A 23,779-nucleotide genomic window follows, 5' to 3' on the forward strand; every position below is an offset into this window, starting at 1 on the left:
TGAACAAACATTTCAATCACTTTGAAGTGATTTTCTATTCATCCATTGGGTGTGGGAGGGTAAATTTTCATTTTTGAATGTCAACGGCCATATCACGTAGAACGCACCTGGTCTCGTCAGCTCCCAGAAGTTAAGTTACGTCGAGTCCCGTTAGTACTTGGAAGGGTGACCGCTTGGGAATACGGAATGTCGTTGGCGATGAATAGTTTGTTTTCAATAACAAATTTCTTGAAATTTTTTTTCAATCACGATGGTTACCAGTCCAAATTCGTAGATCAAAAATTTCAATGACACAGGGATAGGTTCAATTCATCTATAGGAATGATTCTGGATGAATTCCATTGAGAGTTTTTCAAAGTTTATCGCGTTTTTTTATTCGCGATGGTTACCAGTCCAAATTCAATGAACAAACATTTCAATCACTTTGAAGTGATTTTCTATTCATCCATTGGGACTGGGAGGGTAAATTTTCATTTTTGAATGTCAACGGCCATATCACGTAGAACGCACCTGGTCTCGTCAGCTCCCAGAAGTTAAGTTACGTCGAGTCCCGTTAGTACTTGGAAGGGTGACCGCTTGGGAATACGGAATGTCGTTGGCGATGAATAGTTTGTTTTCAATAACAAATTTCTTGAAATTTTTTTTCAATCACGATGGTTACCAGTCCAAATTCGTCGATCAAAAATTTCAATGACACAGGGATAGGTTCAATTCATCTATAGGAATGATTCTGGATGAATTCCATTGAGAGTTTTTCAAAGTTTATCGCGTTTTTTTATTCGCGATGGTTACCAGTCCGAATTCAATGAACAAACATTTCATTCACTTTGAAGTGATTTTCTATTCATCCATTGGGTGTGGGAGGGTAAATTTTCATTTTTGAATGTCAACGGCCATATCACGTAGAACGCACCTGGTCTCGTCAGCTCCCAGAAGTTAAGTTACGTCGAGTCCCGTTAGTACTTGGAAGGGTGACCGCTTGGGAATACGGAATGTCGTTGGCGATGAATAGTTTGTTTTCAATAACAAATTTCTTGAAATTTTTTTTCAATCACGATGGTTACCAGTCCAAATTCGTAGATCAAAAATTTCAATGACACAGGGATAGGTTCAATTCATCTATAGGAATGATTCTGGATGAATTCCATTGAGAGTTTTTCAAAGTTTATCGCGTTTTTTTATTCGCGATGGTTACCAGTCCGAATTCAATGAACAAACATTTCATTCACTTTGAAGTGATTTTCTATTCATCCATTGGGTGTGGGAGGGTAAATTTTCATTTTTGAATGTCAACGGCCATATCACGTAGAACGCACCTGGTCTCGTCAGCTCCCAGAAGTTAAGTTACGTCGAGTCCCGTTAGTACTTGGAAGGGTGACCGCTTGGGAATACGGAATGTCGTTGGCGATGAATAGTTTGTTTTCAATAACAAATTTCTTGAAATTTTTTTTCAATCACGATGGTTACCAGTCCAAATTCGTAGATCAAAAATTTCAATGACACAGGGATAGGTTCAATTCATCTATAGGAATGATTCTGGATGAATTCCATTGAGAGTTTTTCAAAGTTTATCGCGTTTTTTTATTCGCGATGGTTACCAGTCCAAATTCAATGAACAAACATTTCTATCACTTTTAAGTGATTTTCTATTCATCTATTGGGACTGGGAGGGTAAATTTTCATTTTTGAATGTCAACGGCCATATCACGTAGAACGCACCTGGTCTCGTCAGCTCCCAGAAGTTAAGTTACGTCGAGTCCCGTTAGTACTTGGAAGGGTGACCGCTTGGGAATATGGAATGTCGTTGGCGATGAATAGTTTGTTTTCAATAACAAATTTCTTGAAATTTTTTTTCAATCACGATGGTTACCAGTCCAAATTTGTAGATCAAAAATTTCAATGACACAGGGATAGGTTCAATTCATCTATAGGAATGATTCTGGATGAATTCCATTGAGAGTTTTTCAAAGTTTATCGCGTTTTTTTATTCGCGATGGTTACCAGTCCGAATTCAATGAACAAACATTTCAATCACTTTGAAGTGATTTTCTATTCATCCATTGGGTGTGGGAGGGTAAATTTTCATTTTTGAATGTCAACGGCCATATCACGTAGAACGCACCTGGTCTCGTCAGCTCCCAGAAGTTAAGTTACGTCGAGTCCCGTTAGTACTTGGAAGGGTGACCGCTTGGGAATACGGAATGTCGTTGGCGATGAATAGTTTGTTTTCAATAACAAATTTCTTGAAATTTTTTTTCAATCACGATGGTTACCAGTCCAAATTCGTAGATCAAAAATTTCAATGACACAGGGATAGGTTCAATTCATCTATAGGAATGATTCTGGATGAATTCCATTGAGAGTTTTTCAAAGTTTATCGCGTTTTTTTATTCGCGATGGTTACCAGTCCAAATTCAATGAACAAACATTTCAATCACTTTGAAGTGATTTTCTATTCATCCATTGGGACTGGGAGGGTAAATTTTCATTTTTGAATGTCAACGGCCATATCACGTAGAACGCACCTGGTCTCGTCAGCTCCCAGAAGTTAAGTTACGTCGAGTCCCGTTAGTACTTGGAAGGGTGACCGCTTGGGAATACGGAATGTCGTTGGCGATGAATAGTTTGTTTTCAATAACAAATTTCTTGAAATTTTTTTTCAATCACGATGGTTACCAGTCCAAATTCGTCGATCAAAAATTTCAATGACACAGGGATAGGTTCAATTCATCTATAGGAATGATTCTGGATGAATTCCATTGAGAGTTTTTCAAAGTTTATCGCGTTTTTTTATTCGCGATGGTTACCAGTCCGAATTCAATGAACAAACATTTCATTCACTTTGAAGTGATTTTCTATTCATCCATTGGGTGTGGGAGGGTAAATTTTCATTTTTGAATGTCAACGGCCATATCACGTAGAACGCACCTGGTCTCGTCAGCTCCCAGAAGTTAAGTTACGTCGAGTCCCGTTAGTACTTGGAAGGGTGACCGCTTGGGAATACGGAATGTCGTTGGCGATGAATAGTTTGTTTTCAATAACAAATTTCTTGAAATTTTTTTTCAATCACGATGGTTACCAGTCCAAATTCGTAGATCAAAAATTTCAATGACACAGGGATAGGTTCAATTCATCTATAGGAATGATTCTGGATGAATTCCATTGAGAGTTTTTCAAAGTTTATCGCGTTTTTTTATTCGCGATGGTTACCAGTCCAAATTCAATGAACAAACATTTCAATCACTTTGAAGTGATTTTCTATTCATCCATTGGGACTGGGAGGGTAAATTTTCATTTTTGAATGTCAACGGCCATATCACGTAGAACGCACCTGGTCTCGTCAGCTCCCAGAAGTTAAGTTACGTCGAGTCCCGTTAGTACTTGGAAGGGTGACCGCTTGGGAATACGGAATGTCGTTGGCGATGAATAGTTTGTTTTCAATAACAAATTTCTTGAAATTTTTTTTCAATCACGATGGTTACCAGTCCAAATTCGTCGATCAAAAATTTCAATGACACAGGGATAGGTTCAATTCATCTATAGGAATGATTCTGGATGAATTCCATTGAGAGTTTTTCAAAGTTTATCGCGTTTTTTTATTCGCGATGGTTACCAGTCCGAATTCAATGAACAAACATTTCATTCACTTTGAAGTGATTTTCTATTCATCCATTGGGTGTGGGAGGGTAAATTTTCATTTTTGAATGTCAACGGCCATATCACGTAGAACGCACCTGGTCTCGTCAGCTCCCAGAAGTTAAGTTACGTCGAGTCCCGTTAGTACTTGGAAGGGTGACCGCTTGGGAATACGGAATGTCGTTGGCGATGAATAGTTTGTTTTCAATAACAAATTTCTTGAAATTTTTTTTCAATCACGATGGTTACCAGTCCAAATTCGTAGATCAAAAATTTCAATGACACAGGGATAGGTTCAATTCATCTATAGGAATGATTCTGGATGAATTCCATTGAGAGTTTTTCAAAGTTTATCGCGTTTTTTTATTCGCGATGGTTACCAGTCCAAATTCAATGAACAAACATTTCTATCACTTTTAAGTGATTTTCTATTCATCTATTGGGACTGGGAGGGTAAATTTTCATTTTTGAATGTCAACGGCCATATCACGTAGAACGCACCTGGTCTCGTCAGCTCCCAGAAGTTAAGTTACGTCGAGTCCCGTTAGTACTTGGAAGGGTGACCGCTTGGGAATATGGAATGTCGTTGGCGATGAATAGTTTGTTTTCAATAACAAATTTCTTGAAATTTTTTTTCAATCACGATGGTTACCAGTCCAAATTTGTAGATCAAAAATTTCAATGACACAGGGATAGGTTCAATTCATCTATAGGAATGATTCTGGATGAATTCCATTGAGAGTTTTTCAAAGTTTATCGCGTTTTTTTATTCGCGATGGTTACCAGTCCGAATTCAATGAACAAACATTTCATTCACTTTGAAGTGATTTTCTATTCATCCATTGGGTGTGGGAGGGTAAATTTTCATTTTTGAATGTCAACGGCCATATCACGTAGAACGCACCTGGTCTCGTCAGCTCCCAGAAGTTAAGTTACGTCGAGTCCCGTTAGTACTTGGAAGGGTGACCGCTTGGGAATACGGAATGTCGTTGGCGATGAATAGTTTGTTTTCAATAACAAATTTCTTGAAATTTTTTTTCAATCACGATGGTTACCAGTCCAAATTCGTAGATCAAAAATTTCAATGACACAGGGATAGGTTCAATTCATCTATAGGAATGATTCTGGATGAATTCCATTGAGAGTTTTTCAAAGTTTATCGCGTTTTTTTATTCGCGATGGTTACCAGTCCAAATTCAATGAACAAACATTTCTATCACTTTTAAGTGATTTTCTATTCATCTATTGGGACTGGGAGGGTAAATTTTCATTTTTGAATGTCAACGGCCATATCACGTAGAACGCACCTGGTCTCGTCAGCTCCCAGAAGTTAAGTTACGTCGAGTCCCGTTAGTACTTGGAAGGGTGACCGCTTGGGAATATGGAATGTCGTTGGCGATGAATAGTTTGTTTTCAATAACAAATTTCTTGAAATTTTTTTTCAATCACGATGGTTACCAGTCCAAATTTGTAGATCAAAAATTTCAATGACACAGGGATAGGTTCAATTCATCTATAGGAATGATTCTGGATGAATTCCATTGAGAGTTTTTCAAAGTTTATCGCGTTTTTTTATTCGCGATGGTTACCAGTCCGAATTCAATGAACAAACATTTCAATCACTTTGAAGTGATTTTCTATTCATCCATTGGGTGTGGGAGGGTAAATTTTCATTTTTGAATGTCAACGGCCATATCACGTAGAACGCACCTGGTCTCGTCAGCTCCCAGAAGTTAAGTTACGTCGAGTCCCGTTAGTACTTGGAAGGGTGACCGCTTGGGAATACGGAATGTCGTTGGCGATGAATAGTTTGTTTTCAATAACAAATTTCTTGAAATTTTTTTTCAATCACGATGGTTACCAGTCCAAATTCGTAGATCAAAAATTTCAATGACACAGGGATAGGTTCAATTCATCTATAGGAATGATTCTGGATGAATTCCATTGAGAGTTTTTCAAAGTTTATCGCGTTTTTTTATTCGCGATGGTTACCAGTCCAAATTCAATGAACAAACATTTCAATCACTTTGAAGTGATTTTCTATTCATCCATTGGGACTGGGAGGGTAAATTTTCATTTTTGAATGTCAACGGCCATATCACGTAGAACGCACCTGGTCTCGTCAGCTCCCAGAAGTTAAGTTACGTCGAGTCCCGTTAGTACTTGGAAGGGTGACCGCTTGGGAATACGGAATGTCGTTGGCGATGAATAGTTTGTTTTCAATAACAAATTTCTTGAAATTTTTTTTCAATCACGATGGTTACCAGTCCAAATTCGTCGATCAAAAATTTCAATGACACAGGGATAGGTTCAATTCATCTATAGGAATGATTCTGGATGAATTCCATTGAGAGTTTTTCAAAGTTTATCGCGTTTTTTTATTCGCGATGGTTACCAGTCCGAATTCAATGAACAAACATTTCATTCACTTTGAAGTGATTTTCTATTCATCCATTGGGTGTGGGAGGGTAAATTTTCATTTTTGAATGTCAACGGCCATATCACGTAGAACGCACCTGGTCTCGTCAGCTCCCAGAAGTTAAGTTACGTCGAGTCCCGTTAGTACTTGGAAGGGTGACCGCTTGGGAATACGGAATGTCGTTGGCGATGAATAGTTTGTTTTCAATAACAAATTTCTTGAAATTTTTTTTCAATCACGATGGTTACCAGTCCAAATTCGTAGATCAAAAATTTCAATGACACAGGGATAGGTTCAATTCATCTATAGGAATGATTCTGGATGAATTCCATTGAGAGTTTTTCAAAGTTTATCGCGTTTTTTTATTCGCGATGGTTACCAGTCCAAATTCAATGAACAAACATTTCAATCACTTTGAAGTGATTTTCTATTCATCCATTGGGACTGGGAGGGTAAATTTTCATTTTTGAATGTCAACGGCCATATCACGTAGAACGCACCTGGTCTCGTCAGCTCCCAGAAGTTAAGTTACGTCGAGTCCCGTTAGTACTTGGAAGGGTGACCGCTTGGGAATACGGAATGTCGTTGGCGATGAATAGTTTGTTTTCAATAACAAATTTCTTGAAATTTTTTTTCAATCACGATGGTTACCAGTCCAAATTCGTCGATCAAAAATTTCAATGACACAGGGATAGGTTCAATTCATCTATAGGAATGATTCTGGATGAATTCCATTGAGAGTTTTTCAAAGTTTATCGCGTTTTTTTATTCGCGATGGTTACCAGTCCGAATTCAATGAACAAACATTTCATTCACTTTGAAGTGATTTTCTATTCATCCATTGGGTGTGGGAGGGTAAATTTTCATTTTTGAATGTCAACGGCCATATCACGTAGAACGCACCTGGTCTCGTCAGCTCCCAGAAGTTAAGTTACGTCGAGTCCCGTTAGTACTTGGAAGGGTGACCGCTTGGGAATACGGAATGTCGTTGGCGATGAATAGTTTGTTTTCAATAACAAATTTCTTGAAATTTTTTTTCAATCACGATGGTTACCAGTCCAAATTCGTAGATCAAAAATTTCAATGACACAGGGATAGGTTCAATTCATCTATAGGAATGATTCTGGATGAATTCCATTGAGAGTTTTTCAAAGTTTATCGCGTTTTTTTATTCGCGATGGTTACCAGTCCAAATTCAATGAACAAACATTTCTATCACTTTTAAGTGATTTTCTATTCATCTATTGGGACTGGGAGGGTAAATTTTCATTTTTGAATGTCAACGGCCATATCACGTAGAACGCACCTGGTCTCGTCAGCTCCCAGAAGTTAAGTTACGTCGAGTCCCGTTAGTACTTGGAAGGGTGACCGCTTGGGAATATGGAATGTCGTTGGCGATGAATAGTTTGTTTTCAATAACAAATTTCTTGAAATTTTTTTTCAATCACGATGGTTACCAGTCCAAATTTGTAGATCAAAAATTTCAATGACACAGGGATAGGTTCAATTCATCTATAGGAATGATTCTGGATGAATTCCATTGAGAGTTTTTCAAAGTTTATCGCGTTTTTTTATTCGCGATGGTTACCAGTCCGAATTCAATGAACAAACATTTCAATCACTTTGAAGTGATTTTCTATTCATCCATTGGGACTGAGAGGGTAAATTTTCATTTTTGAATGTCAACGGCCATATCACGTAGAACGCACCTGGTCTCGTCAGCTCCCAGAAGTTAAGTTACGTCGAGTCCCGTTAGTACTTGGAAGGGTGACCGCTTGGGAATACGGAATGTCGTTGGCGATGAATAGTTTGTTTTCAATAACAAATTTCTTGAAATTTTTTTTCAATCACGATGGTTACCAGTCCAAATTCGTAGATCAAAAATTTCAATGACACAGGGATAGGTTCAATTCATCTATAGGAATAATTCTGGATGAATTCCATTGAGAGTTTTTCAAAGTTTATCGCGTTTTTTTATTCGCGATGGTTACCAGTCCGAATTCAATGAACAAACATTTCAATCACTTTGAAGTGATTTTCTATTCATCCATTGGGACTGGGAGGGTAAATTTTCATTTTTGAATGTCAACGGCCATATCACGTAGAACGCACCTGGTCTCGTCAGCTCCCAGAAGTTAAGTTACGTCGAGTCCCGTTAGTACTTGGAAGGGTGACCGCTTGGGAATACGGAATGTCGTTGGCGATGAATAGTTTGTTTTCAATAACAAATTTCTTGAAATTTTTTTTCAATCACGATGGTTACCAGTCCAAATTCGTAGATCAAAAATTTCAATGACACAGGGATAGGTTCAATTCATCTATAGGAATAATTCTGGATGAATTCCATTGAGAGTTTTTCAAAGTTTATCGCGTTTTTTTTATTCGCGATGGTTACCAGTCCAAATTCAATGAACAAACATTTCTATCACTTTGAAGTGATTTTCTATTCATCCATTGGGACTGGGAGGGTAAATTTTCATTTTTGAATGTCAACGGCCATATCACGTAGAACGCACCTGGTCTCGTCAGCTCCCAGAAGTTAAGTTACGTCGAGTCCCGTTAGTACTTGGAAGGGTGACCGCTTGGGAATATGGAATGTCGTTGGCGATGAATAGTTTGTTTTCAATAACAAATTTCTTGAAATTTTTTTTCAATCACGATGGTTACCAGTCCAAATTTGTAGATCAAAAATTTCAATGACACAGGGATAGGTTCAATTCATCTATAGGAATGATTCTGGATGAATTCCATTGAAAGTTTTTCAAAGTTTATCGCGTTTTTTTATTCGCGATGGTTACCAGTCCGAATTCAATGAACAAACATTTCAATCACTTTGAAGTGATTTTCTATTCATCCATTGGGACTGGGAGGGTAAATTTTCATTTTTGAATGTCAACGGCCATATCACGTAGAACGCACCTGGTCTCGTCAGCTCCCAGAAGTTAAGTTACGTCGAGTCCCGTTAGTACTTGGAAGGGTGACCGCTTGGGAATACGGAATGTCGTTGGCGATGAATAGTTTGTTTTCAATAACAAATTTCTTGAAATTTTTTTTCAATCACGATGGTTACCAGTCCAAATTCGTAGATCAAAAATTTCAATGACACAGGGATAGGTTCAATTCATCTATAGGAATAATTCTGGATGAATTCCATTGAGAGTTTTTCAAAGTTTATCGCGTTTTTTTATTCGCGATGGTTACCAGTCCGAATTCAATGAACAAACATTTCAATCACTTTGAAGTGATTTTCTATTCATCCATTGGGACTGGGAGGGTAAATTTTCATTTTTGAATGTCAACGGCCATATCACGTAGAACGCACCTGGTCTCGTCAGCTCCCAGAAGTTAAGTTACGTCGAGTCCCGTTAGTACTTGGAAGGGTGACCGCTTGGGAATATGGAATGTCGTTGGCGATGAATAGTTTGTTTTCAATAACAAATTTCTTGAAATTTTTTTTCAATCACGATGGTTACCAGTCCAAATTCGTCGATCAAAAATTTCAATGACACAGGGATAGGTTCAATTCATCTATAGGAATGATTCTGGATGAATTCCATTGAGAGTTTTTCAAAGTTTATCGCGTTTTTTTATTCGCGATGGTTACCAGTCCGAATTCAATGAACAAACATTTCAATCACTTTGAAGTGATTTTCTATTCATCCATTGGGACTGGGAGGGTAAATTTTCATTTTTGAATGTCAACGGCCATATCACGTAGAAAGCACCTGGTCTCGTCAGCTCCCAGAAGTTAAGTTACGTCGAGTCCCGTTAGTACTTGGAAGGGTGACCGCTTGGGAATACGGAATGTCGTTGGCGATGAATAGTTTGTTTTCAATAACAAATTTCTTGAATTTTTTTTTCAATCACGATGGTTACCAGTCCAAATTCGTAGATCAAAAATTTCAATGACACAGGGATAGGTTCAATTCATCTATAGGAATAATTCTGGATGAATTCCATTGAGAGTTTTTCAAAGTTTATCGCGTTTTTTTATTCGCGATGGTTACCAGTCCAAATTCAATGAACAAACATTTCTATCACTTTGAAGTGATTTTCTATTCATCCATTGGGACTGGGAGGGTAAATTTTCATTTTTGAATGTCAACGGCCATATCACGTAGAACGCACCTGGTCTCGTCAGCTCCCAGAAGTTAAGTTACGTCGAGTCCCGTTAGTACTTGGAAGGGTGACCGCTTGGGAATCCGGAATGTCGTTGGCGATGAATAGTTTGTTTTCAATAACAAATTTCTTGAAATTTTTTTTCAATCACGATGGTTACCAGTCCAAATTCGTAGATCAAAAATTTCAATGACACAGGGATAGGTTCAATTCATCTATAGGAATGATTCTGGATGAATTCCATTGAGAGTTTTTCAAAGTTTATCGCGTTTTTTTATTCGCGATGGTTACCAGTCCAAATTCAATGAACAAACATTTCTATCACTTTGAAGTGATTTTCTATTCATCCATTGGGACTGGGAGGGTAAATTTTCATTTTTGAATGTCAACGGCCATATCACGTAGAACGCACCTGGTCTCGTCAGCTCCCAGAAGTTAAGTTACGTCGAGTCCCGTTAGCTCTTGGAAGGGTGACCGCTTGGGAATATGGAATGTCGTTGGCGATGAATAGTTTGTTTTCAATAACAAATTTCTTGAAATTTTTTTCAATCACGATGGTTACCAGTCCAAATTCGTAGATCAAAAATTTCAATGACACAGGGATAGGTTCAATTCATCTATAGGAATGATTCTGGATGAATTCCATTGAGAGTTTTTCAAAGTTTATCGCGTTTTTTTATTCGCGATGGTTACCAGTCCGAATTCAATGAACAAACATTTCAATCACTTTGAAGTGATTTTCTATTCATCCATTGGGACTGGGAGGGTAAATTTTCATTTTTGAATGTCAACGGCCATATCACGTAGAACGCACCTGGTCTCGTCAGCTCCCAGAAGTTAAGTTACGTCGAGTCCCGTTAGTACTTGGAAGGGTGACCGCTTGGGAATATGGAATGTCGTTGGCGATGAATAGTTTGTTTTCAATAACAAATTTCTTGAAATTTTTTTTCAATCACGATGGTTACCAGTCCAAATTCGTCGATCAAAAATTTCAATGACACAGGGATAGGTTCAATTCATCTATAGGAATGATTCTGGATGAATTCCATTGAGAGTTTTTCAAAGTTTATCGCGTTTTTTTATTCGCGATGGTTACCAGTCCGAATTCAATGAACAAACATTTCAATCACTTTGAAGTGATTTTCTATTCATCCATTGGGACTGGGAGGGTAAATTTTCATTTTTGAATGTCAACGGCCATATCACGTAGAAAGCACCTGGTCTCGTCAGCTCCCAGAAGTTAAGTTACGTCGAGTCCCGTTAGTACTTGGAAGGGTGACCGCTTGGGAATACGGAATGTCGTTGGCGATGAATAGTTTGTTTTCAATAACAAATTTCTTGAAATTTTTTTTCAATCACGATGGTTACCAGTCCAAATTCGTAGATCAAAAATTTCAATGACACAGGGATAGGTTCAATTCATCTATAGGAATAATTCTGGATGAATTCCATTGAGAGTTTTTCAAAGTTTATCGCGTTTTTTTATTCGCGATGGTTACCAGTCCAAATTCAATGAACAAACATTTCTATCACTTTGAAGTGATTTTCTATTCATCCATTGGGACTGGGAGGGTAAATTTTCATTTTTGAATGTCAACGGCCATATCACGTAGAACGCACCTGGTCTCGTCAGCTCCCAGAAGTTAAGTTACGTCGAGTCCCGTTAGTACTTGGAAGGGTGACCGCTTGGGAATACGGAATGTCGTTGGCGATGAATAGTTTGTTTTCAATAACAAATTTCTTGAAATTTTTTTTCAATCACGATGGTTAACAGTCCAAATTCGTAGATCAAAAATTTCAATGACACAGGGATAGGTTCAATTCATCTATAGGAATGATTCTGGATGAATTCCATTGAGAGTTTTTCAAAGTTTATCGCGTTTTTTTATTCGCGATGGTTACCAGTCCAAATTCAATGAACAAACATTTCTATCACTTTGAAGTGATTTTCTATTCATCCATTGGGACTGGGAGGGTAAATTTTCATTTTTGAATGTCAACGGCCATATCACGTAGAACGCACCTGGTCTCGTCAGCTCCCAGAAGTTAAGTTACGTCGAGTCCCGTTAGTACTTGGAAGGGTGACCGCTTGGGAATACGGAATGTCGTTGGCGATGAATAGTTTGTTTTCAATAACAAATTTCTTGAAATTTTTTTTCAATCACGATGGTTACCAGTCCAAATTCGTAGATCAAAAATTTCAATGACACAGGGATAGGTTCAATTCATCTATAGGAATGATTCTGGATGAATTCCATTGAGAGTTTTTCAAAGTTTATCGCGTTTTTTTATTCGCGATGGTTACCAGTCCAAATTCAATGAACAAACATTTCTATCACTTTGAAGTGATTTTCTATTCATCCATTGGGACTGGGAGGGTAAATTTTCATTTTTGAATGTCAACGGCCATATCACGTAGAACGCACCTGGTCTCGTCAGCTCCCAGAAGTTAAGTTACGTCGAGTCCCGTTAGCTCTTGGAAGGGTGACCGCTTGGGAATATGGAATGTCGTTGGCGATGAATAGTTTGTTTTCAATAACAAATTTCTTGAAATTTTTTTCAATCACGATGGTTACCAGTCCAAATTCGTAGATCAAAAATTTCAATGACACAGGGATAGGTTCAATTCATCTATAGGAATGATTCTGGATGAATTCCATTGAGAGTTTTTCAAAGTTTATCGCGTTTTTTTATTCGCGATGGTTACCAGTCCGAATTCAATGAACAAACATTTCAATCACTTTGAAGTGATTTTCTATTCATCCATTGGGACTGGGAGGGTAAATTTTCATTTTTGAATGTCAACGGCCATATCACGTAGAACGCACCTGGTCTCGTCAGCTCCCAGAAGTTAAGTTACGTCGAGTCCCGTTAGTACTTGGAAGGGTGACCGCTTGGGAATATGGAATGTCGTTGGCGATGAATAGTTTGTTTTCAATAACAAATTTCTTGAAATTTTTTTTCAATCACGATGGTTACCAGTCCAAATTCGTAGATCAAAAATTTCAATGACACAGGGATAGGTTCAATTCATCTATAGGAATGATTCTGGATGAATTCCATTGAGAGTTTTTCAAAGTTTATCGCGTTTTTTTATTCGCGATGGTTACCAGTCCGAATTCAATGAACAAACATTTCAATCACTTTGAAGTGATTTTCTATTCATCCATTGGGACTGGGAGGGTAAATTTTCATTTTTGAATGTCAACGGCCATATCACGTAGAACGCACCTGGTCTCGTCAGCTCCCAGAAGTTAAGTTACGTCGAGTCCCGTTAGTACTTGGAAGGGTGACCGCTTGGGAATATGGAATGTCGTTGGCGATGAATAGTTTGTTTTCAATAACAAATTTCTTGAAATTTTTTTTCAATCACGATGGTTACCAGTCCAAATTTGTAGATCAAAAATTTCAATGACACAGGGATAGGTTCAATTCATCTATAGGAATGATTCTGGATGAATTCCATTGAGAGTTTTTCAAAGTTTATCGCGTTTTTTTATTCGCGATGGTTACCAGTCCGAATTCAATGAACAAACATTTCAATCACTTTGAAGTGATTTTCTATTCATCCATTGGGACTGGGAGGGTAAATTTTCATTTTTGAATGTCAACGGCCATATCACGTAGAACGCACCTGGTCTCGTCAGCTCCCAGAAGTTAAGTTACGTCGAGTCCCGTTAGTACTTGGAAGGGTGACCGCTTGGGAATACGGAATGTCGTTGGCGATGAATAGTTTGTTTTCAATAACAAATTTCTTGAAATTTTTTTTCAATCACGATGGTTACCAGTCCAAATTCGTAGATCAAAAATTTCAATGACACAGGGATAGGTTCAATTCATCTATAGGAATGATTCTGGATGAATTCCATTGAGAGTTTTTCAAAGTTTATCGCGTTTTTTTATTCGCGATGGTTACCAGTCCGAATTCAATGAACAAACATTTCAATCACTTTGAAGTGATTTTCTATTCATCCATTGGGACTGAGAGGGTAAATTTTCATTTTTGAATGTCAACGGCCATATCACGTAGAACGCACCTGGTCTCGTCAGCTCCCAGAAGTTAAGTTACGTCGAGTCCCGTTAGTACTTGGAAGGGTGACCGCTTGGGAATACGGAATGTCGTTGGCGATGAATAGTTTGTTTTCAATAACAAATTTCTTGAAATTTTTTTTCAATCACAATGGTTACCAGTCCAAATTCGTAGATCAAAAATTTCAATGACACAGGGATAGGTTCAATTCATCTATAGGAATGATTCTGGATGAATTCCATTGAGAGTTTTTCAAAGTTTATCGCGTTTTTTTATTCGCGATGGTTACCAGTCCGAATTCAATGAACAAACATTTCAATCACTTTGAAGTGATTTTCTATTCATCCATTGGGACTGGGAGGGTAAATTTTCATTTTTGAATGTCAACGGCCATATCACGTAGAACGCACCTGGTCTCGTCAGCTCCCAGAAGTTAAGTTACGTCGAGTCCCGTTAGTACTTGGAAGGGTGACCGCTTGGGAATACGGAATGTCGTTGGCGATGAATAGTTTGTTTTCAATAACAAATTTCTTGAAATTTTTTTTCAATCACGATGGTTACCAGTCCAAATTCGTCGATCAAAAATTTCAATGACACAGGGATAGGTTCAATTCATCTATAGGAATGATTCTGGATGAATTCCATTGAGAGTTTTTCAAAGTTTATCGCGTTTTTTTATTCGCGATGGTTACCAGTCCAAATTCAATGAACAAACATTTCAATCACTTTGAAGTGATTTTCTATTCATCCATTGGGACTGGGAGGGTAAATTTTCATTTTTGAATGTCAACGGCCATATCACATAGAACGCACCTGGTCTCGTCAGCTCCCAGAAGTTAAGTTACGTCGAGTCCCGTTAGCACTTGGAAGGGTGACCGCTTGGGAATACGGAATGTCGTTGGCGATGAATAGTTTGTTTTCAATAACAAATTTCTTGAAATTTTTTTTCAATCACGATGGTTACCAGTCCAAATTCGTAGATCAAAAATTTCAATGACACAGGGATAGGTTCAATTCATCTATAGGAATGATTCTGGATGAATTCCATTGAGAGTTTTTCAAAGTTTATCGCGTTTTTTTATTCGCGATGGTTACCAGTCCGAATTCAATGAACAAACATTTCAATCACTTTGAAGTGATTTTCTATTCATCCATTGGGACTGGGAGGGTAAATTTTCATTTTTGAATGTCAACGGCCATATCACGTAGAACGCACCTGGTCTCGTCAGCTCCCAGAAGTTAAGTTACGTCGAGTCCCGTTAGTACTTGGAAGGGTGACCGCTTGGGAATACGGAATGTCGTTGGCGATGAATAGTTTGTTTTCAATAACAAATTTCTTGAAATTTTTTTTCAATCACGATGGTTACCAGTCCAAATTCGTAGATCAAAAATTTCAATGACACAGGGATAGGTTCAATTCATCTATAGGAATGATTCTGGATGAATTCCATTGAGAGTTTTTCAAAGTTTATCGCGTTTTTTTATTCGCGATGGTTACCAGTCCAAATTCAATGAACAAACATTTCAATCACTTTGAAGTGATTTTCTATTCATCCATTGGGACTGGGAGGGTAAATTTTCATTTTTGAATGTCAACGGCCATATCACATAGAACGCACCTGGTCTCGTCAGCTCCCAGAAGTTAAGTTACGTCGAGTCCCGTTAGCACTTGGAAGGGTGACCGCTTGGGAATACGGAATGTCGTTGGCGATGAATAGTTTGTTTTCAATAACAAATTTCTTGAAATTTTTTTTCAATCACGATGGTTACCAGTCCAAATTCGTAGATCAAAAATTTCAATGACACAGGGATAGGTTCAATTCATCTATAGGAATGATTCTGGATGAATTCCATTGAGAGTTTTTCAAAGTTTATCGCGTTTTTTTATTCGCGATGGTTACCAGTCCGAATTCAATGAACAAACATTTCAATCACTTTGAAGTGATTTTCTATTCATCCATTGGGACTGGGAGGGTAAATTTTCATTTTTGAATGTCAACGGCCATATCACGTAGAACGCACCTGGTCTCGTCAGCTCCCAGAAGTTAAGTTACGTCGAGTCCCGTTAGTACTTGGAAGGGTGACCGCTTGGGAATACGGAATGTCGTTGGCGATGAATAGTTTGTTTTCAATAACAAATTTCTTGAAATTTTTTTTCAATCACGATGGTTACCAGTCCAAATTCGTCGATCAAAAATTTCAATGACACAGGGATAGGTTCAATTCATCTATAGGAATGATTCTGGATGAATTCCATTGAGAGTTTTTCAAAGTTTATCGCGTTTTTTTATTCGCGATGGTTACCAGTCCAAATTCAATGAACAAACATTTCAATCACTTTGAAGTGATTTTCTATTCATCCATTGGGACTGGGAGGGTAAATTTTCATTTTTGAATGTCAACGGCCATATCACATAGAACGCACCTGGTCTCGTCAGCTCCCAGAAGTTAAGTTACGTCGAGTCCCGTTAGCACTTGGAAGGGTGACCGCTTGGGAATACGGAATGTCGTTGGCGATGAATAGTTTGTTTTCAATAACAAATTTCTTGAAATTTTTTTTCAATCACGATGGTTACCAGTCCAAATTCGTAGATCAAAAATTTCAATGACACAGGGATAGGTTCAATTCATCTATAGGAATGATTCTGGATGAATTCCATTGAGAGTTTTTCAAAGTTTATCGCGTTTTTTTATTCGCGATGGTTACCAGTCCGAATTCAATGAACAAACATTTCAATCACTTTGAAGTGATTTTCTATTCATCCATTGGGACTGGGAGGGTAAATTTTCATTTTTGAATGTCAACGGCCATATCACGTAGAACGCACCTGGTCTCGTCAGCTCCCAGAAGTTAAGTTACGTCGAGTCCCGTTAGTACTTGGAAGGGTGACCGCTTGGGAATACGGAATGTCGTTGGCGATGAATAGTTTGTTTTCAATAACAAATTTCTTGAAATTTTTTTTCAATCACGATGGTTACCAGTCCAAATTCGTAGATCAAAAATTTCAATGACACAGGGATAGGTTCAATTCATCTATAGGAATGATTCTGGATGAATTCCATTGAGAGTTTTTCAAAGTTTATCGCGTTTTTTTATTCGCGATGGTTACCAGTCCAAATTCAATGAACAAACATTTCAATCACTTTGAAGTGATTTTCTATTCATCCATTGGGACTGGGAGGGTAAATTTTCATTTTTGAATGTCAACGGCCATATCACATAGAACGCACCTGGTCTCGTCAGCTCCCAGAAGTTAAGTTACGTCGAGTCCCGTTAGCACTTGGAAGGGTGACCGCTTGGGAATACGGAATGTCGTTGGCGATGAATAGTTTGTTTTCAATAACAAATTTCTTGAAATTTTTTTTCAATCACGATGGTTACCAGTCCAAATTCGTAGATCAAAAATTTCAATGACACAGGGATAGGTTCAATTCATCTATAGGAATGATTCTGGATGAATTCCATTGAGAGTTTTTCAAAGTTTATCGCGTTTTTTTATTCGCGATGGTTACCAGTCCAAATTCAATGAACAAACATTTCAATCACTTTGAAGTGATTTTCTATTCATCCATTGGGACTGGGAGGGTAAATTTTCATTTTTGAATGTCAACGGCCATATCACGTAGAACGCACCTGGTCTCGTCAGCTCCCAGAAGTTAAGTTACGTCGAGTCCCGTTAGTACTTGGAAGGGTGACCGCTTGGGAATACGGAATGTCGTTGGCGATGAATAGTTTGTTTTCAATAACAAATTTCTTGAAATTTTTTTTCAATCACGATGGTTACCAGTCCAAATTCGTAGATCAAAAATTTCAATGACACAGGGATAGGTTCAATTCATCTATAGGAATGATTCTGGATGAATTCCATTGAGAGTTTTTCAAAGTTTATCGCGTTTTTTTATTCGCGATGGTTACCAGTCCAAATTCAATGAACAAACACTTCTATCACTTTGAAGTGATTTTCTATTCATCCATTGGGACTGGGAGGGTAAATTTTCATTTTTGAATGTCAACGGCAATATCACGTAGAACGCACCTGGTCTCGTCAGCTCCCAGAAGTTAAGTTACGTCGAGTCCCGTTAGTACTTGGAAGGGTGACCGCTTGGGAATACGGAATGTCGTTGGCGATGAATAGTTTGTTTTCAATAACAAATTTCTTGAAATTTTTTTTCAATCACGATGGTTACCAGTCCAAATTCGTAGATCAAAAATTTCAATGACACAGGGATAGGTTCAATTCATCTATAGGAATAATTCTGGATGAATTCCATTGAGAGTTTTTCAAAGTTTATCGCGTTTTTTTATTCGCGATGGTTACCAGTCCGAATTCAATGAACAAACATTTCAATCACTTTGAAGTGATTTTCTATTCATCCATTGGGACTGGGAGGGTAAATTTTCATTTTTGAATGTCAACGGCCATATCACGTAGAACGCACCTGGTCTCGTCAGCTCCCAGAAGTTAAGTTACGTCGAGTCCCGTTAGTACTTGGAAGGGTGACCGCTTGGGAATATGGAATGTCGTTGGCGATGAATAGTTTGTTTTCAATAACAAATTTCTTGAAATTTTTTTTCAATCACGATGGTTACCAGTCCAAATTCGTAGATCAAAAATTTCAATGACACAGGGATAGGTTCAATTCATCTATAGGAATGATTCTGGATGAATTCCATTGAGAGTTTTTCAAAGTTTATCGCGTTTTTTTATTCGCGATGGTTACCAGTCCAAATTCAATGAACAAACATTTCTATCACTTTGAAGTGATTTTCTATTCATCCATTGGGACTGGGAGGGTAAATTTTCATTTTTGAATGTCAACGGCCATATCACGTAGAACGCACCTGGTCTCGTCAGCTCCCAGAAGTTAAGTTACGTCGAGTCCCGTTAGTACTTGGAAGGGTGACCGCTTGGGAATACGGAATGTCGTTGGCGATGAATAGTTTGTTTTCAATAACAAATTTCTTGAAATTTTTTTTCAATCACGATGGTTACCAGTCCAAATTCGTAGATCAAAAATTTCAATGACACAGGGATAGGTTCAATTCATCTATAGGAATAATTCTGGATGAATTCCATTGAGAGTTTTTCAAAGTTTATCGCGTTTTTTTATTCGCGATGGTTACCAGTCCAAATTCGATGAACAAACATTTCAATCACTTTGAAGTGATTTTCTATTCATCCATTGGGACTGGGAGGGTAAATTTTCATTTTTGAATGTCAACGGCCATATCACGTAGAACGCACCTGGTCTCGTCAGCTCCCAGAAGTTAAGTTACGTCGAGTCCCGTTAGTACTTGGAAGGGTGACCGCTTGGGAATACGGAATGTCGTTGGCGATGAATAGTTTGTTTTCAATAACAAATTTCTTGAATTTTTTTTTCAATCACGATGGTTACCAGTCCAAATTCGTCGATCAAAAATTTCAATGACACAGGGATAGGTCCAATTCATCTATAGGAATGATTCTGGATGAATTCCATTGAGAGTTTTTCAAAGTTTATCGCGTTTTTTTATTCGCGATGGTTACCAGTCCGAATTCAATGAACAAACATTTCAATCACTTTGAAGTGATTTTCTATTCATCCATTGGGACTGGGAGGGTAAATTTTCATTTTTGAATGTCAACGGCCATATCACGTAGAACGCACCTGGTCTCGTCAGCTCCCAGAAGTTAAGTTACGTCGAGTCCCGTTAGTACTTGAAAGGGTGACCGCTTGGGAATACGGAATGTCGTTGGCGATGAATAGTTTGTTTTCAATAACAAATTTCTTGAATTTTTTTTTCAATCACGATGGTTACCAGTCCAAATTCGTCGATCAAAAATTTCAATGACACAGGGATAGGTCCAATTCATCTATAGGAATGATTCTGGATGAATTCCATTGAGAGTTTTTCAAAGTTTATCGCGTTTTTTTATTCGCGATGGTTACCAGTCCGAATTCAATGAACAAACATTTCAATCACTTTGAAGTGATTTTCTATTCATCCATTGGGACTGGGAGGGTAAATTTTCATTTTTGAATGTCAACGGCCATATCACGTAGAACGCACCTGGTCTCGTCAGCTCCCAGAAGTTAAGTTACGTCGAGTCCCGTTAGTACTTGGAAGGGTGACCGCTTGGGAATACGGAATGTCGTTGGCGATGAATAGTTTGTTTTCAATAACAAATTTCTTGAAATTTTTTTTCAATCACGATGGTTACCAGTCCAAATTCGTCGATCAAAAATTTCAATGACACAGGGATAGGTTCAATTCATCTATAGGAATGATTCTGGATGAATTCCATTGAGAGTTTTTCAAAGTTTATCGCGTTTTTTTATTCGCGATGGTTACCAGTCCAAATTCAATGAACAAACATTTCTATCACTTTGAAGTGATTTTCTATTCATCCATTGGGACTGGGAGGGTAAATTTTCATTTTTGAATGTCAACGGCCATATCACGTAGAACGCACCTGGTCTCGTCAGCTCCCAGAAGTTAAGTTACGTCGTGTCCCGTTAGTACTTGGAAGGGTGACCGCTTGGGAATACGGAATGTCGTTGGCGATGAATAGTTTGTTTTCAATAACAAATTTCTTGAATTTTTTTTTCAATCACGATGGTTACCAGTCCAAATTCGTCGATCAAAAATTTCAATGACACAGGGATAGGTCCAATTCATCTATAGGAATGATTCTGGATGAATTCCATTGAGAGTTTTTCAAAGTTTATCGCGTTTTTTTATTCGCGATGGTTACCAGTCCGAATTCAATGAACAAACATTTCAATCACTTTGAAGTGATTTTCTATTCATCCATTGGGACTGGGAGGGTAAATTTTCATTTTTGAATGTCAACGGCCATATCACGTAGAACGCACCTGGTCTCGTCAGCTCCCAGAAGTTAAGTTACGTCAGGCCCCTTAGTACTTGGAAGGGTGACCGCTTGGGAATATGGAATGTCGTTGGCGATGAATAGTTTGTTTTCAATAACAAATTTCTTGAAATTTTTTTTCAATTACGATGGTTACCAGTCCAAATTCGTCGATCAAAAATTTCAATGACACAGGGATAGGTTCAATTCATCTATAGGAATGATTCTGGATGAATTCCATTGAGAGTTTTTCAAAGTTTATCGCGTTTTTTTATTCGCGATGGTTACCAGTCCGAATTCAATGAACAAACATTTCAATCACTTTGAAGTGATTTTCTATTCATCCATTGGGACTGGGAGGGTAAATTTTCATTTTTGAATGTCAACGGCCATATCACGTAGAACGCACCTGGTCTCGTCAGCTCCCAGAAGTTAAGTTACGTCGAGTCCCGTTAGTACTTGGAAGGGTGACCGCTTGGGAATACAGAATGTCGTTGGCGATGAATAGTTTGTTTTCAATAACAAATTTCTTGAAATTTTTTTTCAATCACGATGGTTACCAGTCCAAATTCGTAGATCAAAAATTTCAATGACACAGGGATAGGTTCAATTCATCTATAGGAATAATTCTGGATGAATTCCATTGAGAGTTTTTCAAAGTTTATCGCGTTTTTTTATTCGCGATGGTTACCAGTCCGAATTCAATGAACAAACATTTCAATCACTTTGAAGTGATTTTCTATTCATCCATTGGGACTGGGAGGGTAAATTTTCATTTTTGAATGTCAACGGCCATATCACGTAGAACGCACCTGGTCTCGTCAGCTCCCAGAAGTTAAGTTACGTCGAGTCCCGTTAGTACTTGGAAGGGTGACCGCTTGGGAATACGGAATGTCGTTGGCGATGAATAGTTTGTTTTCAATAACAAATTTCTTGAAATTTTTTTTCAATCACGATGGTTACCAGTCCAAATTCGTAGATCAAAAATTTCAATGACACAGGGATAGGTTCAATTCATCTATAGGAATAATTCTGGATGAATTCCATTGAGAGTTTTTCAAAGTTTATCGCGTTTTTTTATTCGCGATGGTTACCAGTCCAAATTCAATGAACAAACATTTCTATCACTTTGAAGTGATTTTCTATTCATCCATTGGGACTGGGAGGGTAAATTTTCATTTTTGAATGTCAACGGCCATATCACGTAGAACGCACCTGGTCTCGTCAGCTCCCAGAAGTTAAGTTACGTCGTGTCCCGTTAGTACTTGGAAGGGTGACCGCTTGGGAATACGGAATGTCGTTGGCGATGAATAGTTTGTTTTCAATAACAAATTTCTTGAATTTTTTTTTCAATCACGATGGTTACCAGTCCAAATTCGTCGATCAAAAATTTCAATGACACAGGGATAGGTCCAATTCATCTATAGGAATGATTCTGGATGAATTCCATTGAGAGTTTTTCAAAGTTTATCGCGTTTTTTTATTCGCGATGGTTACCAGTCCAAATTCAATGAACAAACATTTCTATCACTTTGAAGTGATTTTCTATTCATCCATTGGGACTGGGAGGGTAAATTTTCATTTTTGAATGTCAACGGCCATATCACGTAGAACGCACCTGGTCTCGTCAGCTCCCAGAAGTTAAGTTACGTCGTGTCCCGTTAGTACTTGGAAGGGTGACCGCTTGGGAATACGGAATGTCGTTGGCGATGAATAGTTTGTTTTCAATAACAAATTTCTTGAATTTTTTTTTCAATCACGATGGTTACCAGTCCAAATTCGTCGATCAAAAATTTCAATGACACAGGGATAGGTCCAATTCATCTATAGGAATGATTCTGGATGAATTCCATTGAGAGTTTTTCAAAGTTTATCGCGTTTTTTTATTCGCGATGGTTACCAGTCCGAATTCAATGAACAAACATTTCAATCACTTTGAAGTGATTTTCTATTCATCCATTGGGACTGGGAGGGTAAATTTTCATTTTTGAATGTCAACGGCCATATCACGTAGAACGCACCTGGTCTCGTCAGCTCCCAGAAGTTAAGTTACGTCAGGCCCCTTAGTACTTGGAAGGGTGACCGCTTGGGAATATGGAATGTCGTTGGCGATGAATAGTTTGTTTTCAATAACAAATTTCTTGAAATTTTTTTTCAATCACGATGGTTACCAGTCCAAATTCGTCGATCAAAAATTTCAATGACACAGGGATAGGTTCAATTCATCTATAGGAATGATTCTGGATGAATTCCATTGAGAGTTTTTCAAAGTTTATCGCGTTTTTTTATTCGCGATGGTTACCAGTCCGAATTCAATGAACAAACATTTCAATCACTTTGAAGTGATTTTCTATTCATCCATTGGGACTGGGAGGGTAAATTTTCATTTTTGAATGTCAACGGCCATATCACGTAGAACGCACCTGGTCTCGTCAGCTCCCAGAAGTTAAGTTACGTCGAGTCCCGTTAGTACTTGGAAGGGTGACCGCTTGGGAATACGGAATGTCGTTGGCGATGAATAGTTTGTTTTCAATAACAAATTTCTTGAAATTTTTTTTCAATCACGATGGTTACCAGTCCAAATTCGTAGATCAAAAATTTCAATGACACAGGGATAGGTTCAATTCATCTATAGGAATAATTCTGGATGAATTCCATTGAGAGTTTTTCAAAGTTTATCGCGTTTTTTTATTCGCGATGGTTACCAGTCCAAATTCAATGAAC

At 38.0% G+C, this 23,779-nt stretch overlaps 59 pseudogenes; all 59 read left to right on the forward strand.

Annotated features, from left to right (window-relative positions):
* Positions 1-79: 79 nt before the first annotated feature.
* On the forward strand, positions 80-198 carry LOC124345017 (annotated as a pseudogene).
* A 284-nt stretch (positions 199-482) lies between these two features.
* LOC124345018 lies at positions 483-601 on the forward strand (annotated as a pseudogene).
* Positions 602-885: 284 nt separating this feature from the next.
* Positions 886-1,004, forward strand: LOC124345019 (annotated as a pseudogene).
* Positions 1,005-1,288: 284 nt separating this feature from the next.
* On the forward strand, positions 1,289-1,407 carry LOC124345020 (annotated as a pseudogene).
* A 284-nt stretch (positions 1,408-1,691) lies between these two features.
* Positions 1,692-1,810, forward strand: LOC124345378 (annotated as a pseudogene).
* A 284-nt stretch (positions 1,811-2,094) lies between these two features.
* On the forward strand, positions 2,095-2,213 carry LOC124345021 (annotated as a pseudogene).
* A 284-nt stretch (positions 2,214-2,497) lies between these two features.
* On the forward strand, positions 2,498-2,616 carry LOC124345022 (annotated as a pseudogene).
* A 284-nt stretch (positions 2,617-2,900) lies between these two features.
* Positions 2,901-3,019, forward strand: LOC124345024 (annotated as a pseudogene).
* A 284-nt stretch (positions 3,020-3,303) lies between these two features.
* On the forward strand, positions 3,304-3,422 carry LOC124345025 (annotated as a pseudogene).
* A 284-nt stretch (positions 3,423-3,706) lies between these two features.
* Positions 3,707-3,825, forward strand: LOC124345026 (annotated as a pseudogene).
* A 284-nt stretch (positions 3,826-4,109) lies between these two features.
* On the forward strand, positions 4,110-4,228 carry LOC124345379 (annotated as a pseudogene).
* Positions 4,229-4,512: 284 nt separating this feature from the next.
* Positions 4,513-4,631, forward strand: LOC124345027 (annotated as a pseudogene).
* Positions 4,632-4,915: 284 nt separating this feature from the next.
* LOC124345382 lies at positions 4,916-5,034 on the forward strand (annotated as a pseudogene).
* A 284-nt stretch (positions 5,035-5,318) lies between these two features.
* Positions 5,319-5,437, forward strand: LOC124345028 (annotated as a pseudogene).
* A 284-nt stretch (positions 5,438-5,721) lies between these two features.
* Positions 5,722-5,840, forward strand: LOC124345029 (annotated as a pseudogene).
* Positions 5,841-6,124: 284 nt separating this feature from the next.
* On the forward strand, positions 6,125-6,243 carry LOC124345030 (annotated as a pseudogene).
* A 284-nt stretch (positions 6,244-6,527) lies between these two features.
* LOC124345031 lies at positions 6,528-6,646 on the forward strand (annotated as a pseudogene).
* Positions 6,647-6,930: 284 nt separating this feature from the next.
* On the forward strand, positions 6,931-7,049 carry LOC124345032 (annotated as a pseudogene).
* Positions 7,050-7,333: 284 nt separating this feature from the next.
* Positions 7,334-7,452, forward strand: LOC124345383 (annotated as a pseudogene).
* Positions 7,453-7,736: 284 nt separating this feature from the next.
* LOC124345033 lies at positions 7,737-7,855 on the forward strand (annotated as a pseudogene).
* Positions 7,856-8,139: 284 nt separating this feature from the next.
* Positions 8,140-8,258, forward strand: LOC124345035 (annotated as a pseudogene).
* Positions 8,259-8,543: 285 nt separating this feature from the next.
* LOC124345384 lies at positions 8,544-8,662 on the forward strand (annotated as a pseudogene).
* Positions 8,663-8,946: 284 nt separating this feature from the next.
* LOC124345036 lies at positions 8,947-9,065 on the forward strand (annotated as a pseudogene).
* Positions 9,066-9,349: 284 nt separating this feature from the next.
* On the forward strand, positions 9,350-9,468 carry LOC124345385 (annotated as a pseudogene).
* Positions 9,469-9,752: 284 nt separating this feature from the next.
* On the forward strand, positions 9,753-9,871 carry LOC124344758 (annotated as a pseudogene).
* A 284-nt stretch (positions 9,872-10,155) lies between these two features.
* LOC124345261 lies at positions 10,156-10,274 on the forward strand (annotated as a pseudogene).
* A 284-nt stretch (positions 10,275-10,558) lies between these two features.
* LOC124346137 lies at positions 10,559-10,677 on the forward strand (annotated as a pseudogene).
* A 283-nt stretch (positions 10,678-10,960) lies between these two features.
* Positions 10,961-11,079, forward strand: LOC124345386 (annotated as a pseudogene).
* Positions 11,080-11,363: 284 nt separating this feature from the next.
* Positions 11,364-11,482, forward strand: LOC124344759 (annotated as a pseudogene).
* Positions 11,483-11,766: 284 nt separating this feature from the next.
* LOC124345037 lies at positions 11,767-11,885 on the forward strand (annotated as a pseudogene).
* A 284-nt stretch (positions 11,886-12,169) lies between these two features.
* Positions 12,170-12,288, forward strand: LOC124345038 (annotated as a pseudogene).
* A 284-nt stretch (positions 12,289-12,572) lies between these two features.
* On the forward strand, positions 12,573-12,691 carry LOC124346138 (annotated as a pseudogene).
* Positions 12,692-12,974: 283 nt separating this feature from the next.
* LOC124345388 lies at positions 12,975-13,093 on the forward strand (annotated as a pseudogene).
* Positions 13,094-13,377: 284 nt separating this feature from the next.
* LOC124345389 lies at positions 13,378-13,496 on the forward strand (annotated as a pseudogene).
* A 284-nt stretch (positions 13,497-13,780) lies between these two features.
* On the forward strand, positions 13,781-13,899 carry LOC124345039 (annotated as a pseudogene).
* Positions 13,900-14,183: 284 nt separating this feature from the next.
* LOC124345041 lies at positions 14,184-14,302 on the forward strand (annotated as a pseudogene).
* A 284-nt stretch (positions 14,303-14,586) lies between these two features.
* Positions 14,587-14,705, forward strand: LOC124345042 (annotated as a pseudogene).
* A 284-nt stretch (positions 14,706-14,989) lies between these two features.
* Positions 14,990-15,108, forward strand: LOC124345978 (annotated as a pseudogene).
* Positions 15,109-15,392: 284 nt separating this feature from the next.
* Positions 15,393-15,511, forward strand: LOC124345043 (annotated as a pseudogene).
* A 284-nt stretch (positions 15,512-15,795) lies between these two features.
* On the forward strand, positions 15,796-15,914 carry LOC124345979 (annotated as a pseudogene).
* Positions 15,915-16,198: 284 nt separating this feature from the next.
* Positions 16,199-16,317, forward strand: LOC124345044 (annotated as a pseudogene).
* Positions 16,318-16,601: 284 nt separating this feature from the next.
* LOC124345980 lies at positions 16,602-16,720 on the forward strand (annotated as a pseudogene).
* Positions 16,721-17,004: 284 nt separating this feature from the next.
* LOC124345045 lies at positions 17,005-17,123 on the forward strand (annotated as a pseudogene).
* Positions 17,124-17,407: 284 nt separating this feature from the next.
* On the forward strand, positions 17,408-17,526 carry LOC124345981 (annotated as a pseudogene).
* Positions 17,527-17,810: 284 nt separating this feature from the next.
* On the forward strand, positions 17,811-17,929 carry LOC124345047 (annotated as a pseudogene).
* A 284-nt stretch (positions 17,930-18,213) lies between these two features.
* LOC124345552 lies at positions 18,214-18,332 on the forward strand (annotated as a pseudogene).
* Positions 18,333-18,616: 284 nt separating this feature from the next.
* On the forward strand, positions 18,617-18,735 carry LOC124345390 (annotated as a pseudogene).
* A 284-nt stretch (positions 18,736-19,019) lies between these two features.
* Positions 19,020-19,138, forward strand: LOC124345048 (annotated as a pseudogene).
* Positions 19,139-19,422: 284 nt separating this feature from the next.
* On the forward strand, positions 19,423-19,541 carry LOC124345049 (annotated as a pseudogene).
* Positions 19,542-19,825: 284 nt separating this feature from the next.
* LOC124345435 lies at positions 19,826-19,944 on the forward strand (annotated as a pseudogene).
* Positions 19,945-20,228: 284 nt separating this feature from the next.
* LOC124345050 lies at positions 20,229-20,347 on the forward strand (annotated as a pseudogene).
* Positions 20,348-20,631: 284 nt separating this feature from the next.
* Positions 20,632-20,750, forward strand: LOC124345667 (annotated as a pseudogene).
* Positions 20,751-21,034: 284 nt separating this feature from the next.
* LOC124346191 lies at positions 21,035-21,152 on the forward strand (annotated as a pseudogene).
* A 284-nt stretch (positions 21,153-21,436) lies between these two features.
* Positions 21,437-21,555, forward strand: LOC124345705 (annotated as a pseudogene).
* Positions 21,556-21,839: 284 nt separating this feature from the next.
* On the forward strand, positions 21,840-21,958 carry LOC124345051 (annotated as a pseudogene).
* Positions 21,959-22,242: 284 nt separating this feature from the next.
* Positions 22,243-22,361, forward strand: LOC124345668 (annotated as a pseudogene).
* Positions 22,362-22,645: 284 nt separating this feature from the next.
* On the forward strand, positions 22,646-22,764 carry LOC124345669 (annotated as a pseudogene).
* A 284-nt stretch (positions 22,765-23,048) lies between these two features.
* Positions 23,049-23,166, forward strand: LOC124346192 (annotated as a pseudogene).
* Positions 23,167-23,450: 284 nt separating this feature from the next.
* On the forward strand, positions 23,451-23,569 carry LOC124345052 (annotated as a pseudogene).
* The last annotated feature ends 210 nt before the right edge of the window (positions 23,570-23,779 follow it).

Source organism: Daphnia pulicaria, chromosome 6, assembly GCF_021234035.1.
Source record: "Daphnia pulicaria isolate SC F1-1A chromosome 6, SC_F0-13Bv2, whole genome shotgun sequence".
NCBI lineage: Eukaryota > Metazoa > Arthropoda > Branchiopoda > Diplostraca > Daphniidae > Daphnia > Daphnia pulicaria.